The sequence below is a fragment of the Dreissena polymorpha genome, chromosome 1 (genome assembly GCF_020536995.1).
Source record: "Dreissena polymorpha isolate Duluth1 chromosome 1, UMN_Dpol_1.0, whole genome shotgun sequence".
NCBI classification, from domain to species: Eukaryota; Metazoa; Mollusca; class Bivalvia; order Myida; family Dreissenidae; genus Dreissena; species Dreissena polymorpha.
The window spans coordinates 101141593-101161800 of NC_068355.1; the positions used below are offsets into that span (position 1 = coordinate 101141593).

General features: G+C 31.8%; 2 long non-coding RNA genes across 2 annotated transcripts; one reads left to right on the top strand and one right to left on the bottom strand.

The window, feature by feature from the left end:
- Nucleotides 1–19: 19 nt before the first annotated feature.
- LOC127842841 (uncharacterized) lies at nt 20–3244 on the bottom strand. The gene is made up of 3 exons (XR_008031908.1): nt 2809–3244; nt 2130–2319; nt 20–1423 (listed from the first exon to the last, which is right to left on the bottom strand). It is a non-coding gene; the product is annotated as an uncharacterized LOC127842841 (long non-coding RNA).
- A 42-nt stretch (nt 3245–3286) lies between these two features.
- Nucleotides 3287–6576, top strand: LOC127842846 (uncharacterized). Its single transcript, XR_008031912.1, has 3 exons — nt 3287–3443; nt 4702–4793; nt 5451–6576. It is a non-coding gene; the product is annotated as an uncharacterized LOC127842846 (long non-coding RNA).
- Nucleotides 6577–20208: the final 13632 nt, after the last annotated feature.

The following is a 20208-nucleotide window of genomic DNA, read 5'->3' on the forward strand; positions in this document are numbered from 1 at the left end:
AAATCCATAACATAATGAACACAAAACATATTACTCTATATTCATGAAACAAAACTATAATTGATAAAATTTTGAATAACTGTTTCCAACTTTCAACATTTGACAGATCAAATTATTTCTGAATTCCACCAATTTTTTATTTATGGATAAACAGCACTTTATCACCTTTATGACAGTTTATGTAAGGCTATTACAATAAATGGTTGTTTATAGACTGATAAACAATGGAAAACAATATATAATCTATATATAGCATTGTGCTTTGATGTCATTGTTAATGGAACATAAACAAATGTGGTGTGCAGCACGCACTCAACATTGACTATGGTAGCTTATACCTAAAAGAGTCAATAATTCCTTTTCATAGTCTACTTGTGACAAAAAATCAGGAAAATGCTGAGCCCAGTGTTTATTTAGCTATTTGCCAGACAAGGTTTTCACTTCTGTTTCAGAGTGACCTATGATCAAATACTTTGGATCCTCTATTGTAATAACAAAACAATTAATTCACCATGTTTGATCATGGGTCTCCCATAAAAAACTTAACACAAATCATGATACATAACACCTATAAGAGTCAACAATTTCTGTTAATGGTCTTGACTTGTGACAAAAAAAATCTGGAACTTGGCCCATTGTTTATGTAGTTATTTGCCAGACAAGTTTTTTACTTATTCTTCTTTTTCAGAGTAATCTATGATTGAATACTTTGGATCCTATATTTTTATAACAAAACAATTAACAAAATTCACAATACCGTACACACTTAAAACTCAAATAAATATTCTCATGGCATTTTATCAATGATATTTCTGCCCTATGTTTATAAGCAGTTCACTTATTAAAATCACATTTTATCACCATGATGATGACAGGACAGTCGACCATAATGTCACACATTTGGTCACGCCTTCATATTACACAAATAAATTCAAGCATCATTTCAAATACTAAAGTCATCTTCTGACTGAAAAAACAGCAAGGGTCACACATGCACTTTTATACTCAATGGTATACATCCTATAAAACCATGCTGCCAAATTCACACAACATGTTCCTACCCATAATCAGTTATCATTGATTTCAGCTTTGTCAATTTTTTAATTCATAATAATGGTATGTTGAAGTTAGTTAAAACAACATAGTTACATACACCATGTACCAATTTGTATGAGTAAATCTTCATATTGTTTCCGGGTTGCTTGCCCTTGACCTATTGGATATTGCAGCTCCTCATTAGCCGCAGGTGGATATATAAGGGGCAATTGTAGAGGCAATCAGCTTTGGATAAGCTGAATCAAAAAGGAACTTTGATCGAAGGGTTTTTTCCTTGATGATCTCTGTGTACTCAGTGCATGTACGTGTATCCCTTCTTTTCATTGATTGGCACCACCGTCCAATTGTTGGCTGCCTTCAATTTACTCTGAAATAACATATAAGCATATTTGTAATTTTGAAATGTACACTAAAACTTATCATGAAATTTGTTTGCTATTTTAAACATTATTTTATTCATATCATGCCAATCAGGTAACATACCAATACTTTTTTGGGCTACTTGATTCACCAGAATTAACTTATGAACCTACCAATACTTTTCTGGGCTACTTGATTCACCAGTATTAACTTATGCACCTACCAATACTTTTCTGGGCTACTTGATTCACCAGTATTGACTTATGAACCTACCAATACTTTTCTGGGCTACTTGATTCACCAGTATTAACTTTTGAACCTATCAATACTTTTCTGGGCTACTTGATTCACCAGTATAAACTTTTGAACCTACCAATACTTTTCTTGGCTTCTTGATTCACCAGTATGAGCTTATTATATGATGAAGTTATCATACTTGAGTCACTAACTGACAATTACTGTACAACTAGAGATTGGAGGAGAATGGCATTGAACTAATTTCATGACCAATCACCATGCAAGTTATCTGAACGGTTCAGAAAACAAACCAGCTATCGGATATCCTCTGGTTTTCATAACATAAAAAGTTTCTGGTAAAAAAATGATAAAGCAATTATATTACCAATGAACTTTAGGAAGCACATAGAATCTTATTGAATATAAATATATTATTTTATCAATTAAAATATGCTAAGACAGGGTTGTTTGCATACTCTAAGTAAGCTGTTATCTCTCCAATTCCTGACACATGACCAGGTGTGGTACTTCCTTGTGACACAAATGACAGGCCAGGACCTGGCGGGGGCTGATGACCGTGCATAGGTGAAGAGCTAGTTTGTTGTTCTAACATTATGCTGAACAGTCAAACTTGCAATAGTTTGGCCGGCACGTCTTCCTAAATACCTTAAAAAGAAGGTTTGTATTTGATTATAAAATTGATCACATATCAATTTAAAGAAAAAACAAAATTGATGTTAAAATCAGGGAATAAACTGTATAATCATATAATCATATCATGATAATTGATTACATAATATAACATATACATTTGCATACCAGTATATTTTATAATATAATATATACCGAATAAATAAATCATTCATAATTCATCATTTATCATTTATTTCATGCTTCATTTGACTCGTGTTGGAGTGTTCCTTATAAGTTATAACGAATTCATTAAATTTATACGAACATCTTGGCATAGGGGCATAAAGGCTTATTTTAAAACGCGCAATGAACAAATTATGTTATCAGTGCGTATCTGGTTTCGTTGCAGAGTAAAATATCCATACAATAAAACTAAATACCTATCCAAACTTTTGCTGAAATTCCTTTGTAAACAGGCAACACTTGCCAAAAACTAAACGTAGCTTCTAAAATATGACTTACAATTCGTGTGTTTAAGCCATTACCCTGTCTTCGTCTCTTCCAACGATACTCCTATGGTTCTGCAAACACTCAGTCTTGTCGCCAAGATTGAATAAATTCGAGCGATGTCGCTGGCTCCTGCTTTTGTTTCTCTTTTTTTATATTTTCGATCACAGAAATGAGATGCATTATTTCTAAACCAAAAGCGGATAAGCGCAGCGCGCATGCGCAGGCTGCATTCTGGTATACTAGTTGGGATCCCATTCACAATTTCTGACTAAAAATAACTGATTTCGCGTCTGAGACGCTTTATAATTTTCAGGTTTTCAAATCGTCATAAGTTGCATTTAATGGAAATTTTAGAGCATGGAAACAATTTGGTATTTTGTTTTAAAGCAAATATCATAACTACAATGAAAATTTGCAAATCCGAAACAATTTTTTTCAATTTTGTCAATTTATCAAAGTGTGAACAAGCCCCTTTAATTATCTTGGATTTTGTCTGTCTATATAAAGCTGTATCAATGTCGCTTAATGATCAACTCGAGTTTATTTCTGAAGAATCATGGCTAGCAACAAGATTGCAGTTTTGTTCGTGTTCTCAATTGTCGCGACTCTGATTCACGGTGCATCGGTAATGGAACTCCATGATCTGGGTAAGTGCATCTTGTTGCAACTACAACTATACTGAAATAATATACTTCTTTAATAATATTACAATATTATAATCCATGCTATGGTTGGGCATTTGTATCTTTGTATATGTATAGAACGTGTGGATTAAAAAGGTGTCCTTCAAATCTACACTCTATGGTGATGACACATATTGAGTTTAAATTCACTAGCTTGCGACACGTAAAAAATATTTATTAATTGATAATTAATTAAATAAATAAAGAAGTCATTGAATTAATTTTTTAATTGATACATTAAAGGGACTGTCAACAACGACGACGAAGAAACGAAAAGTTGTAAAATACCGAATTTTTTACAATTCTTAGTTTATATTGATTAAAATATCACGACTGGTATATTACATTACTAAAATCTAAAGTTTTCATATTTTCAGTATATTCGGTAATAAATTTTACTGGGTATGTCTACCAGGTAACTACCAGTTAACTATAAATAACGCCAATAGATTGATCATCATCGTCACGTGGTAAACCCAGGAATGCAAAGTGTGCATGCGTAGTGAACTATATATATTATATATATAAAATGATCAATCTCCATGCGTTATTTATAGTGTGTAAAACATTACGTCACCTATTTTCGCGATGTACTTTCGATTTCACATTGTGAAAAATTATTACCGAATATACTGCAAATATAAATTTTGTCAAGATATGTAATATACCAGTCGTGAAATTTTAATCAATATAAACAAATAATTGTAAAAAAATACGGTATTTTAGAACTTTTCTTTTTTTCGTCATTCGTGGTTGACATTGGCTTCTTTATTTCATTCTTTCTTTCTTTATTTATTTGATAATAAATAAATGCATAAAGACATACATAATAATAAATAAAGAAATAAACAAATAAATATAGGAATATATACATAAATAATAAAAAAAATATACATATATATTTATAATAAATATTTATTAATATAATAATTATTGTTATTATTATTAGTATTATTACTCTTATTTATTATTATAATTATTAACATTATTATTATTGTTATTATTATAATTATTATTATAATAATAATAATAATTATTATTATTATAAGTAGTCATAGAAGTATTAATATTATTATTATAATATGTATTGTTATTCTCATTATTATTGTTGTATATATTTTTAAAATATATTTGTTATACATATAGATATAATATAGATAACTAAATAAAAACAGTCGGGTCGTGTAATTCATGTCCTAATGCGCAATATCCATGTTCTCAGTTAAACGAGACATCAACTGTGACAGTCAATGTAGTCAAGGGGGTTGTCGTTCATGGGAAGGACGATGCTTTGGAGAGTGCTACTGCTACGGTGTAAGCATGTACAAAATACTTGGTATAGACCTATCGGTTTTCAAAACAGTTAAGTTCGATATTTATTAATATGTTGACATTTATCTTCACTGAAGTTTAACTAGTAAACGATAAACAGGTAGTGTTATGTGTTAGTCTTGGTTGTATACTATATTATATTTCTAGTTATTATATATTTTATAAAAGGATTATATGTTTTTGATGAGTATGCAATAAAAAGTAAGCAAATATAGTGCGCCTGTATAAAGTTGTAGCCAATACATTTTTGGATAGAAACGTAGTATTTAAATGAAAACTGCTTTAATATCGGACAAAATGTTCTCAGCACCAATAACATTTTAACACCTTTCGCTCGCAACATTTTACAACGAGCAAATATGATTGTGTGTCCCCTTTATTTATACAATTCTGCTGTGAGTTTTATAAGAATTTCAGTTTGAATCGGTGTAAATTTAATCGACAGAATACCAGGGCGCAGATAAAACAACGTTATTGAGATTGATACTATGTATTTAAATTGTTCATGTTTAATTTATGATTACTCTGTGACCGGTTTGTTTAGTTCAATAAATACTTATATTATTTAATCTTGGTTTGCATAGTACCTCGTGTATCTTCGTATTGTGTTAACTGACGTACTGTTTTCGTTTATTTCAGTCCGGCTTAGAGTACCGCTGCAGATCGTGTGATCTATAAACGAATGTAGCTCATACAACATGGATAGATGACATTTTCTTTGAAAACAAAAATAGCATGATATTTGACATTTCGATTTGTTATTGCTTTTCAATTATTATCCCCCGCCAGAGGCGGAGGGATATTGTTTTGGCGTTGTCCGTCCGTCCGTCCGGCTGTCCGTCCGTCCGTCCGGCACTTTTGTGTCCGGAGCCATATCTTGGAACTGCTTTGGCGGATTTCATTGAAACATCGTATGAGTATATATATGCATAAAAGGATGATGCACGCCAAATGGCATTGTACACCCTCTGTTAAAAACAGAGTTATGACCCTTTCTATATTGAAAAAATGCTTTTTACTATAGGCACTTTTGTGTCCGGAGCCATATCTTGGAAATGCTTTGGTGGATTTCATTGAAACTTGGTATGAGTATATATATATGCATAAGAGGATGATGCACGCCAAATGGCATTGTACACCGGAAATGCTTTGGCGGATTTCATCGAAACTTGTTATAAGAATATATATATGCATAAGAGGATGATGCACGCCAAATTGCATTGTATACCATCTGTTAAAAACAGAGTTATGGCCCTTTGTATCTTGAAAAAATGCTTTTTACTATAGGCACTTTTGTGTCCGGAGCCATATCTTGGAAGTGCTTTGGCGGATTTCATTGAGACTTGGTATGAGTATATATCCCCCGCCTCCTCCGTCCGTCCATCTGTCAGTATGTTCATCCGTCCGATGTGCACCCATCCTCAAACAAAGCATATGTTGCGGGGGATATCAATTCTACGAATTTGCTTGTTAATAATGATATGTAATCATACTAAAAGTATTTTAAGTGCAACGTTCCAAAAAAAAATACTTTGGACGGAATGCACATTTTAAATATCAATGTTTGTTTGCATTCTTTGAAAAAGAGAAAGAGCTGTGAAATAAGTTACTAAAAATATTTCAGAAAATTTATCTTCCATGTTATTACTTGTTTGAAGTAATTTGCAACACACGATCAATAAAATAAAATATAAAACATATTGAATTTAGTGAATTTATGTGAACGATTGTTATTGATATTTGAAACTGCAATGATTTAGACCGCATAAAGTCAATGATATGTAATAAAGATATTGTATTTCTATAATTAATTACAAATATACAAACACGTGTGTATTTCAAGGAAAATAATACAAGAAACTGTTTGTTGGAAAGACAAACCCATTAGCCGTGAAATATGTACTTTATTTTACAGACATCAGAACACATATGTGGAATAATTTATAAAGCTACTATAAATACACTTTTTGTTAAAACACCTTGGTTGGCCCTGTACTGAGTATATATCTACAGTCGCAGATAATCCACCTAAGGAATTTCTGCGCCCTTTATCTACAGCCTACGCAGAAAATCCGGGAGTGGAATACGTATACACCTCACCTATTCCATTAATGAACACACTCTTTAATACTAAGATAAGCAATAAGTCAAACATTGGAATTTTTGCGTCCTACGCAAAAACTCCAATTTTGGATCAATAAATACCACTTTAATTATGTCTTCGATGAGTTCGAAAATTGTTCCGGTCTGGTGAAAAACATGGCAGCCAGGCGGCGGGGAAGTTATCCTTATATCGCTAAAGTAAAACCTCGTTAGCACCTTAAAAGTTACGTTTAAAATTCACTTTTCATGAAGCTGGTCAAAACATTTGATCTAATAATATCTTGGACTGCAAAAAACAGGTAGTATCTCAGGTGAGCGACATTTGCCCTTTAAAGCCTTCTTGTTTAATGTATCATTTTAAATAAGTTAATATTTTCTTAAGTTACTCATAGAAATGATGACTGTTAAACTTTGCCTTTTATACAAAATGAACATATACATTAACTGTAACTGAAGTAAATATTTTCTTAAGTCAAACATATATATATATATATATATATATATATATATATATATATATATATATATATATATATATATATATATATATATATATATATATATATATATATATATATATATATATATATATATATAAAATGAACATATAAATTAACTGTAACTGAAGTAAATATTTTCTTAAGTCAAACATATATATATATATATATATATATATATATATATATATATATATATATATATATATATATATATATATATATATATATATATACATTCCCTGTATAGCGGGGTGCCGAGACAAGACCAAGTTATGTGGCGACGATATAAAACCTTGTTGCAGGGTGTTTGCATATATGTTATATAAAGCCCATAGACTTTAGGACTAATATCAAATAATTATGTTATTTCTGAACAAATTCGTTTTGCTACATTAAAGTTTCATACGATATTTTTTTATATCAAATAAGTAGTATTGCTGTAATATTTATTACTTTCTGATTATTGGAATAAAATTTAATTAGCACACACTCTACAATGTTTAATTATTATCGAAAAGTTAAAATAAAAGAAGAAAACTAATATTTATTATACAAATTGTAATGATGATGATGATGATGATGATGATTATATTAATAATAATAATTATCATAAAATAATAATAATCATACTTGTACTACTGCTATATTTGCTGCTGCTGGCGATGATGATGATAATAATAATAATAATAATAATAAAAAATAATAAAAATAATAACAACAATAAAGAAAATGATATAATAATGATAATAATAATACTGATAATACTAATCATACTTTTTCAATAGGGAGCGTTACAATTAATCAATCACGAAAAGATTTCGATGAAATGAAGAATAATACGTTTATTATGCTCCCCCAATTTTTTTGGGGGGGAGCATTTAGTCGCCGCTTCGTCTGTCTGTGCGTCCGTCCGTGCACAATTTTTGTCCGGGCTATTTCTCAGCAAATAATGACCGGAATTCAATTAAACTTTATGGGAAGCTTCACTACCAAGAGGAGATGTGCATATTATCAGCCGGTTCTGGTCGGATGATTTTTCACAGAGTTATGGCCCTTTGAAATTTTCCATTAACTGTACATATAGTGCAATTCTTGTCCGGGCTATTTCTCAGCAACTAATGACCGGAATTAAATGAAACTTTATGGAAAGCTTCACTACCAAGAGTACATGTGCATATTATCAGCGGGTTCTAGTCAGATGATTCTTTTCACAGAGATATGACCCTTTGAAATTTTCCATTAACTGTACATATAGTGCAATTCTTGTCCGGGCTATTTCTAAGCAACTAATGACCGGAATGCAATGAAACTTTATGGAAAGCTTCACTACCAAAAGGAGATGTGCATATTATCAGCCAGTTATGGTCCGATGATTTTTCACAGACTTATGGCCCTTTGAAATTTTTCATTAACTGTACATATAGTGCAATTCTTGTCCGGGAGATTTCTCAGCAACTAATGACTGGAATTCAATGAAACTTTATGGGAAGCTTCACTACCAAGAGGAGATGTGCATATAATCAGCCGGTTCTCGTCGGATGATTTTTCACAGAGTTATGGCCCTTTGAAATTTTCCATTGTACATATAGTGCAATTCTTGTCCGAGCTATTTCTCAGCAACTTATTACGGGAATTCAATGAAACTTTATGGGAAGCTTCACTTACAACATGAGATGTGCATATTATCATCGGGTTATGGTCGGATGATTTTTTACAGAGTTATGGCCCTTTTGAAATTTTCTATAAACTGTGCAATTCTTGTCCGGGCTATTTCTCCCCAACTACTGACTGGAATTCAATAAAGCTTTATGGGAAGCTTAACTACCTTGAGGAGATGTGCATGTTATTTGTGGGTTATGGTTAGATGATTTATTTAGAGGGTTATGGCCCTTTGAAATTTTTAAAATGCTAAACCATCCATCGTATTATTTTGTCCAAAGTTATGCCACTCAAGACGTTTCCTTTTATCTGAATATTTAGTGCAATATTGTGACAAAAAAAACCTTTGGGGAGCATCATCCGTCTCAGACGGTTTCTTGTTTTTAACCCTAATGAGAATTGTACTAAACTGCCATGAATTGTACTGAATTACATTCAACACAGCAAGAATTCAAAACACGTTAAAGAGCAATCTGGATATTTGTTTTGCAGAGATTAGTCAACAGAGCGAACAGAATCTAGTTGTCTAGTGTCTCTTTCATTTTGCTATCTGGTAGATAAATTTCTACATTCAAGTTTAAATGAATTGAACGAAAGTGAAATAACTGTGTTTTTGATACATAGGATTTCAATATAAAACCTAGTTGTGCCATATTTAACAAAACGATGTACATGTGTATTTTGGTATAAAATGCAGAAAAGGTGTCCTAAATTGTGGGTTTTACTGCTGACTTTTTTGTAGAGTTGTTATTTTAGCTATTCTTTTTATCTTACAAGTATACTAAAAGTAACACTATATATGTAACGTGTAATAATCACGTTTTCAATCCAATTCTTGTTTACATAACCAGCTCCTGATTGAAGTACAAATGTATTCATTATGGCTCAAGTATGCGTAATGCTTTGACTTAAACATGTTCACTGTGTGTCCATAACATATGTTATATAATTCTTAAAAATATGTGGCAGGAGCTTAGACTGCATGCGGTTAATTATCAATCAAATAGGCCCTTTGAGTCCGCTTGTAACACATTTTTATTTCATTACAAAGAACGCGTACAAAGCTAACAAGAACGTGCGTAACATATTGGATGTATGCTAAGGAAACGAATAGAAGCTAAAGCTGTTGGTGTATCAATTTTTATAGACTTTTTCAGCCCACATGTGACACATGTGTATTTGAATCAAAAGAACTTCCACAAATCTTACAGGAAAATACGTACCGGTAATCCATTGGTATTAATTTGAAAGAAAATGAATTGAAATAAAAGCTGTTGGTGTTACCTGCAGTGATATATTATACTGTATGCGCATGTATGTGGAGATGTATGGAAGGATGTTCAATAATTGCGCCAGTACATAATAAAGTTAATTAAAAGATTTTGACTTTGAAGTACTACAATGAAACACAGTGATTTTTTTTGCTCAAATTTACAGCCGAATTTCGGCTGCTTCCCAATCGCAAAAATACACGTTTTTCCCAAAATTCTGACAAAAATTTCCCAAAAAAAGCCCAACTTCAAAAAAAAAAAAAAAAAAAAAGGTTTTTTTTTTTTTTTTTTTTTTTTTTTTAGAAAGAAGTCTCATATAACTTTATTATGATTTCTTAAATCTAGGTCTCAACTTTATTTTTTAAACATCTTACAAAATATATAACTTGAATCTAGTCATTTTTGTCCATAAAACATTCCCAAACTTGCCACTTTTATTGATTAAAAAAAACCAATTTGACCAGACTCCTTTTCTAGAAAACTCCCTGAACATGCACTTAAAAACAATATCACTTCTGTTACTTATAATCCTATTTATAATGCTTAATTTTTTCCAATTTTATGGTTTATCGCGCTTTTTTTCCCAATTTCACGGTTTATCGCGCTAATTTTCCCAATTCAAAAGGCACAGGCTGTAACAAATTAAAGCAAAAAAATCACTGAAACAGCATAATCAGCATAATTAGATTTTGGATTATGTTACAAATAATGATTATCCAGTGCCCACAGAGTACCGTAATCAAACGGCCAACTTTTAAGCATGTTGTAAAAATCGTTTAGTTCAGTGTTCTCACTGGAGAAGAAAGACATTTATATATAATTGGCATTTTCATTTTTCGAGATGTGTACGCAAATTAGGTTTAATTAGATCATTAGTTCTTAAGGTATCTTGGAAACAAAATGTACTAGACGGTTTGCCATTGAGTATTTTATATATGTGGAAAATTCGTTTTCAACAGCCCCACTAACGAATTTACATCAAAATAATAGTTTGGGTGGAGGCATTAAGCGGCGACTATATTCTAGCCTTTTCATTAAGAAACCTAAATTGATAAGTGTTTAGTTTCATATCATTGTAACCGGCCTAATTAGCCCTGAATCAGTCTTTTTCAAAGAGTTCAGAGTTTTGAAACTACAATTTAATTGTGAATTATTGTGATGATACACGACCCCAAAAGGCGTCTATAGAATGGGATAACAGGTAATGTCTATCAACATAGATTTATTAAATACGAGTTTGACATGGAATCTTGTTCTTGGTGGCGACATTCCCCTCAGCATTCTTGTAATGTCATCCTAGAACTTTGCCAATCAATCCGTTCTGGAAAAAAAGATACTGACGATACAGGTTGTTCTTAAGAATAATTGATTACGCGCGCCAGATTTGAGTTAAATATCGTTCGTCGCGCTCGAATTGAGACGTATAATTTTTAACCTATAAAATCATTCATACGTAAGAACGGACACTTTAGCGGTGGTGGATGACCCGAAATTTGCAAAAAATGCGCGGTTGCGCTATTGAATATTCATGTGGGTCATACATTTTTCACATTAATTCTATGTTTTCCAATTGTAAGAACCCACCTAAAATAATGAAATTGAAATAATTTTAGAATGATATGGCGTTTCACCATTTTCACGTGCAAAAAGGTGAAACTATACATACCCCACATGCGAAAGCGTCCGATCGTCACAGATGAATGATTGTATCGTTACCTTGCCCGGAATGTAGTCAAATGATCACATATGAAATTTTTATCAAAAATCTTTACTCGTAAGCGAAATATTCAAGTTTGAAAAGTTTTGCGTTAGAAAAGTCGCCAATTGTACCGGTATATGGCTGTTCATCCCCACTCTCTATTATTTACTTATTCATTCAATACATAATTTAATTAAATTAATAGATTCGGAATTTGCATGTTGTGCATAATTAACGACTACCTCTTCTATTATTGCATAGCATGTCAATTTCACAATGGAATAAATGGTCACGGAAAAATACTAAGTTGTATTAGTAATAGAAGTAGTAATAGTAGTATAACTATACAATATCAATAAACACAACTGAACCGTTGAAAATGAAGCAACAACAACTACTACAACTACTTGCACTACTACTACTACTACTACTACTACTACTACTACTACTACTACTACTACTACTACTACTACTACTACTACTACTACTACTACTACTATTACTACTACTACTACTAATACTATTACTACTACTACTACTACTACTATTACTACTACCACTACTACAACTACTACTACTACTACTTCTACTACTAGTACTACTAGTACTACTACTACTACTACTAATACTACTACTACTACTACTACTACTACTACTACTACAACTACTACTACTACTACTTCTCCTACTACTACTACTACTACTACTACTACTACTACTACTACTACTACTACTACTACTACTACTACTACTACTACTACTACTACTACTGCTACTACTACTACCATTACTTTTACACTTTTTCTACTGCAACAACAACAACAACTACTACTGCTACGACTTCTACTACTAATACAGCTACCTCTACTACTACTACTTCTACTACTACTACTACTACTACTACTACTACTACCACTACTACTTTAACTGCAACTACAACAACAACAACTACTACTACAACTACTACTTCTACTATTACATGCAGGAATAGTAGTAGAAGTAGTAGCTGTAATGTTATAAAAAAAGTTAATCAATAGCATCAAAACTCTAATTTATATGTTTCATCATTATTATTAACAGCATCTAAATCATGTCGCACTGCTTCGTACCGAATGAAGAGCAGATATTTTTACTAAGCTACATGTGTTCTTTTATTTTTTATTTAACGCTGAAACAAATACAGGCTGACAAACTACCAGACGGCGTTTTATTTTTTATTAAACGCTGAAACAAATACAGGCTGACAAACTACCAGACAGCGTTATAGACTTTAAATAAATATATCGGGCTGTTTCAATATGCGGGATTTGTTAATAACAGAATTATACAATTTATCTTCTGAAAAAAAAGAAACAAGAACATAATCTACACATCCACTTCTTTCGGATAAATTGTAGACACTAATTTTCAACAAATTACATCAGAAGTTGCAGCGGCGGTTGTAGCCATATAAAACGTTGTTTATATTCTTGTTAAATAAACAATTTATTCAATGTATTATTATTATTATTATTATTATTATTTTTTTTTTTAATTATTATTATTATTATTATTATTATTATTATTATTATTATTAGCTCGGCTGTTTTCGGAGAAAACCCTAGGTATTGTCATAGCCAGCTCGTCGTCCGGCGTCTGCTGTCCGGCGTCTGCCGTCCGGCGTCTGCCGTCCGCCGTGCTAAAACCTTAACATTGGCTATAAAGTGCTTCCACCTTCAACTTTAAAACTTCATATGTAGATGCACCTTGATGAGTTCACCCATTTTTGGGCCACTAGGTCAAAGGTCAAGTTCACTGTGACCTCTAACAAAAAAATCCGACAAGCTTTTATTTATTTAAAACTGCACCCGCAGCCGAGCGTTGGCACCCGTTATGCGGTGCTCGTGTTATTATTTTCTATTATAATTATTGTTTAATCACAACTATTGAACATAAAATGTATACACCCGTATTAGAACTTTAAATTTAAACATGGTTTTATTTTGTGTTCAACAATAATAGCTAAAGAAACTATACAACTCATTCCAATACAATACCATAGACGAAACAATCGTGCAATTTAATTGAATATGTCAACATCAGCATCCTAACCATAAACATTTTCATAGTAATCATCAAAATCATGATCATAAATTCATTCATTCCTTAATTATCTTCAGCATACTAATAATTCCTCATCATTACTGGTAGAATCAGCAGCTGAAACAGCATATAAACACGACTTATTACCTTATATATAATGTTAGGGAACATGATAATGTCGTAAAAAATTCATGTTTAAGTAAAGAAACACTTATTTGCATAGAACAGAACTTACTATGTTATTTTTACTTGAGCATATACAGCTCTTCGTCATCAACACACACACACACACACACACACACACACATATAAATATTGAAGAATGATCAATCATAGGTGTGATGTTGTCGCGTATCCAAATTCAAAGTGGATCAAAATATACATGTAGAACACAACAGAAAGAATATGTGCTTGCGGAAGTTAAAAAATGATTGAAATGTTATTTAATAAATAGTTAAAGCGAGACTATACGATTTTTATATGTGATTAATTGAAATATATTGATAAAATATGTTACAATAACACAAAATAGGCAAGAAAAATTATACATTGAAGACGAATTTCATAAAATGCAGTAAAGACAAATTAGCGCCCCGAGCCGATTGTGATGAAGATATTTCGTTCATATTTTCCTACAACAACCGAAGCATTCGTCTTTTTATTAGGATCGGAGTTAGATTTTGTGTGTCGTATGAATAGATATCGTTGCAGGAAATTATCAAAGCGCTGAAGGCACTGAAATTGTTCGCTATTGCATTATTTAAGACGCAATTCATTTTTCAAAATTAATCGCAAGTTTGAAATGAACACACGCCATTTAAATTTATAAATAGTGTCATAATGCACGGGTCGAGCTTTGTGTGCATCCTATTTATTTTATCATCCTATTTATTTCATAGAGATAACTTAGACAAAATAACAACAACATGGCCCTTTTTGGACGTTCTGAAAGCATAGAAAGTATGATGAAAATGGTAATGAGAACTGAATATATAGACAATTTGCAATCACCATCATATTAAATGAATATTGTTGGAATATCGAATACCTATTTCACTAAGAATATAATTTCATGATGAAAATTCCCTGTACAAAACTTTTTATTTTTGACACCATATACAAATTCAAAATATACAATAAGATCATTGATGAAATAAATAAAAAATAAATCTGCGAGCAATACTTTTTACTCACGAATTAGGTAGTCATCAAGACAGCCCGGTTGACAGGTACATTGTTGTTTATGCATTACTGGTTACCCGAGCAGTTCACACGGTGTCAACAACTCTGACCTAAACATAGGTATAGAGCACATTTTCGGCGAAGCTGTTTTATTCAGCTTTTCATCCTAATGACTTTAACATAACGCCAGCCGACACGCATGAATATTTTCGAATATTTCATAGGCTGATTCGAGATACAACCTCTGAATTTTGGCTACATTACGTTGTCTGTGCTCAGCGCAAAGGATGTAGGACTGTTCAGTGTAAGGAATTCCGGACTACTCTCTGTATATTCAAACGACACAAATTGTGGCCCAGTTACAATTACGCGTTAAAATCCATCTCGCAGAATTTTAGTTTTGCTTTCAAGATGAGAAAATAATCATTACCGAAATAGTATAGTCACGATAAGAGGAAAAACGTTTAATTATCCAATCACAATTTTTGCCGTACTTGGTCAGCACGTCTGGAAATCGTTCCTGAACGCCTGGATAGGCTGCCCTTATTTACAAGTTTGCTATTTTGAATTCAATTTTGTATCGAAAAGCATTGTGCTAAAATGTGCCATTTACAATACGCAATTAGATTTGTAATGACCCTCGTCATGCGAAAATGGGTCTTATTCCATATGCGCCCATATATATATATATATATATATATATATATATATATATATATATATATATATATATATAAATATATAGCTCACTCAGCCTGCGCATCTCTCAGTATGGTCAGGTGATACATAATGAGACCATAACATATTGAGTGATTTTATAGCGAACAGAATCGACTCTGACCTGACTGCGAAAATGCACATGTTGGGTTTAAGAAACGCTGGCCGAAACGCATAAGACACATTTTCGCATGACGCGGCTATGAAAGTGTTTTAAATGTGTCGAAAGAAAACTGCGTTTAAATCAAATATTAACATACGATATATTTCGATATTGAAGAAATATACTCATTATAAGGCATGTGAGGACACATATGACGTGCACTCCCGTAGTATATTTTTATCTTCTTACACTAATGTGTGGTTTGACAATGCTAACACACATTTCATGCGGTGAATATGCAACTTACAAGTAAAAAAACACACAATAGTTAAACTTTTGTTTTCATTTTATTTCTTTATTTAGAAAAGTAAATTGCAAACTTTATTTCAAGTCAGCTTTTACGCCAACTACCTTTTAAAAAGATATTTCTTGTTATATTAGTTGTTTTCGGTTTAAGCGATTACAAAGCATTTTTGAGGTTGTCTATAGTATGATTGTAGTAATTGGTGATATCATGTCCAACGTTTTATAAATTGAGAACTGTGAATATAAACAATCTTAACCTTCTACTATTTCGTTGTTAGTACCCGTAAATACAAAAGATCGCCGCTATCTGTTGAGAACAAAAGAACGTTTCCCAGAAATTCACTCTGTAGAAGCATGAACGAGGTTACGAAGCAGATCATTTGTGTTATATTTAATTGTTTGTTATATTCGGTTTTAGCGATTATGAAGCATTTTTGTTGTTGTCTATCGTATCCCTGAAGTTATTGTTGAATTATGTTTAACGTTTTATAAATTGAGAATATAAACAAGCGTAACCTTATACTATTGCGTTGTTTTCGCGAATCTATTAATAGCCTCAGATTATAAATGACCAGTACTACGTCATTAAGACGTAGCAGTAAGTGGACTATTTTAATCATTCATAACAATCTCTTCCGCGACACGTATAATACAATCATTGTTTATTGATTCTTTTCTATAAGCTCCGTTCGTAACTATTCCATTTAACACGGTATTCACATAATATTTCGATTTGTGAATTGAGAACTCAAACCTCTTGCATAAATTATACAACTCTTTCTCGCGCGGATACGTCATGTTTGGCGGGTAGTAGGCTTTCCGTAGATAGCAGCGAACCGACTTGAAATTTTCAGCAACAACATTAGCTGTTCGCTACGCTACGCTACTCGAACAACTAAAAATGATCGGTAAAACTAAATTTAGATTCACATCGTACATGCATGATATACATGATGGCGAATTCGACTATACAGACATTTTCGATTTCAGAATTAAATATCTGGCTTATTTCGCATTTTTCGACACATGTTCTACTTAACTTTTATTTTAATTTATATTGAAATATATATATAATAAGTTTTTTTACACATTTTATATTAATTCATAAATATTTGACAAAATCGTATAGTCTCGCTTAAATATAGCGATTATGTGTTGTGGTGGAGCTGGGGTGCGGATTATAGTAGCAGAAGTAGTGGTGGTGAAAAGCCGACAAAATAAACTTTAAAGAAAACGGTTAAAAAGGTGTCCGTAATTTGCGTTTTTCTACATAATTGTACAGAAGTATTAAGTTTCAAACACTATGTTGGAACATAAAGCCTGTATATAGAAGTATCATCTAATCTAAAGTTTCACTTCATATTTTTTAAAGTGTATTACTGTTAAAAATGTTATTAAAATGTTCGGAAATTTATTCTGAAATGGTATAGAATACATATGTTTATTATCGACATTATCACATACAATATTTTTACAGAATAGTGAAAATGTTCAGATCAATAACACTTAATCGTAAAATTTCAAGTCTCTTTTCAATTGTCAGACCAATAGATAATAAAGATTCTTTTGTCTTTGCTAGAAAAATCTGGAAAACAATTATCTCCATAACTTATGTGTATCATATCAAATGTGTGAATTAACATATATATATACATGAATTAATAGTGATGCCAGATATAAATTTCTTATCTTTACAATTGATGTTTCGTCCGAAATTATTATTAGCAGTCTTTAAAATCTTTATTTGCCGTTGTTTAAATTGCACGCATAGGGAAAATTGATTTATTATTATCAATGCTATTAAAAGGCAACCACATAAAGTTCATACTGGATAACATTGTTTCAAATTGTTTTGTTGGTTTAAGGAAGACAGAGCACAGATAAACCAAAAGTAATTGTAATACAAGTGGGGGAATTCGTCTAAGATAGTAATGTATAACTTTCTGCGTGCTCTTCTTTTTCTGTATAAACTATATCAGCTCAATATAATATTCACTCGCGATGAAGTAGACGAGTGTATACTTGAAATACCACGTTCTTTTCGGCCGTCTCCCGGACTTTCTGTTTGTCTGTTTACTGCTTTGTTGCGGTCCAGTGGGAGAATACTATTTGATGTGTATTGCTTTAAAGTGGCGGTAGAATTCATTAGCATTGTTACTTCAGCCGAATTTTATTAGCACCAGTGCGGTTCTAATTGCCATATATCAAGCCTTGGCACGTTGGCACTGTATTGGCGGTAAATCGGAACAGGAAATTGTGTCACGCGATTAATTGTGATGCCTTTTAATAACATTCATCAATTACTGACATGTAATTTGTTGAACTTAATTATTGTTTTTCTTTTGCACCCGCTTTCCGAAATGTGTTGAGTTATTTAATTGTTCCATCCATATATAATGGAGTTGGTGGCGTAAACATAACAGACAGACATTTTATTTGTCATATCCATTCGCAAGCACCAACAGTTTTGTGAGTGCATTACCGTATCATCTGTTATATCTTAATTCATATGACAGAGATCAGTGTGTTGCGTTTTTTGTGTGAAAAAAATGTATGTAACAAACGCACACACTAAACTTTTCTCCCAATTAAAATAGCCATTAAACAAAAGATGCAAAGCATGTATTTCCCATGAATGTATTTGGCAAGCATTGAAATTCACAGTAAATGCAACTCCTCTCTATCGATACAAAACACAACATAAATGTAAGAATTATAAGAATTGTATTTGAGATATATCACAAAGGCATGAAAATGAACTGCTAATATTTCTCTTAATGCTACAAGACAGCAATAGTTTTATCATTGAAAAATGTAAGATTTTCAAATAGATATAGATTTTAAATAATATGCAATACACACATTAACCTTAGTCTTCGATCCAATAAACAAAACTATGCGTTTATTACTAACCATATTTCTGATATTAATTTAATTGCTACAAATACCCTATAGTACATGATATTTAATGCGTTTGAATGAAACCACCACAATTGTTCATTTCTTAATAATTAAACATAGCGTTATTTCATTCAAGCTTAAAATTCAACAAACTAAGATTTAAAATCATGTTCATCGGTAACCTGTAGATTTATTTTAGAGATCAGCAGAGCGAAGTTTCCAGCTGCCTGGATTCTGGCTAATTATGATATCTGGAAGTGTAATCTCTACATGCAAGTTTAATTGGATTTTAGAGGTTTAACAAAAGGGAAATAACTGTGTTTTCTTATATATATATATATGTTATCGATATAAAACCGAGTTGATGCCATATGTCACAAAAATGATGTATCTATCGTTTACAATAGAAAAATACGTGTCCTTAACTGTGGGGTTAAAAATGCACCCTGCAAGTTTTATACATCCCGAAACAAGGATCTCATATTGAAAAATACCCCTTAACTGGCTTATCTCCTAGTATATATATATATATATATATAAATATATATATAAATATATATATATATATATATATATATATATATATATTCACACATATGGCCAGTTACGGGGTCTCTGATTTAGAAATAGGTTATGGGGTTCCCACTTTAAATACATGTATCTCCATACCCTTTTTTATCCGATATAAACACGAAATAAGGTATATAGGGGTACCTACTATTATTATTGTATATAAATACGTCATTTATTTAACGTCTTATACAAGGAAATATATAGCGAACTTATTTGCGAGGTATATACAATTTCAATTTCAGACCTGATTGTGGTTTTCGATTTAAGACCTTATTGTGAGATTTGATTGCATTACCTCCCC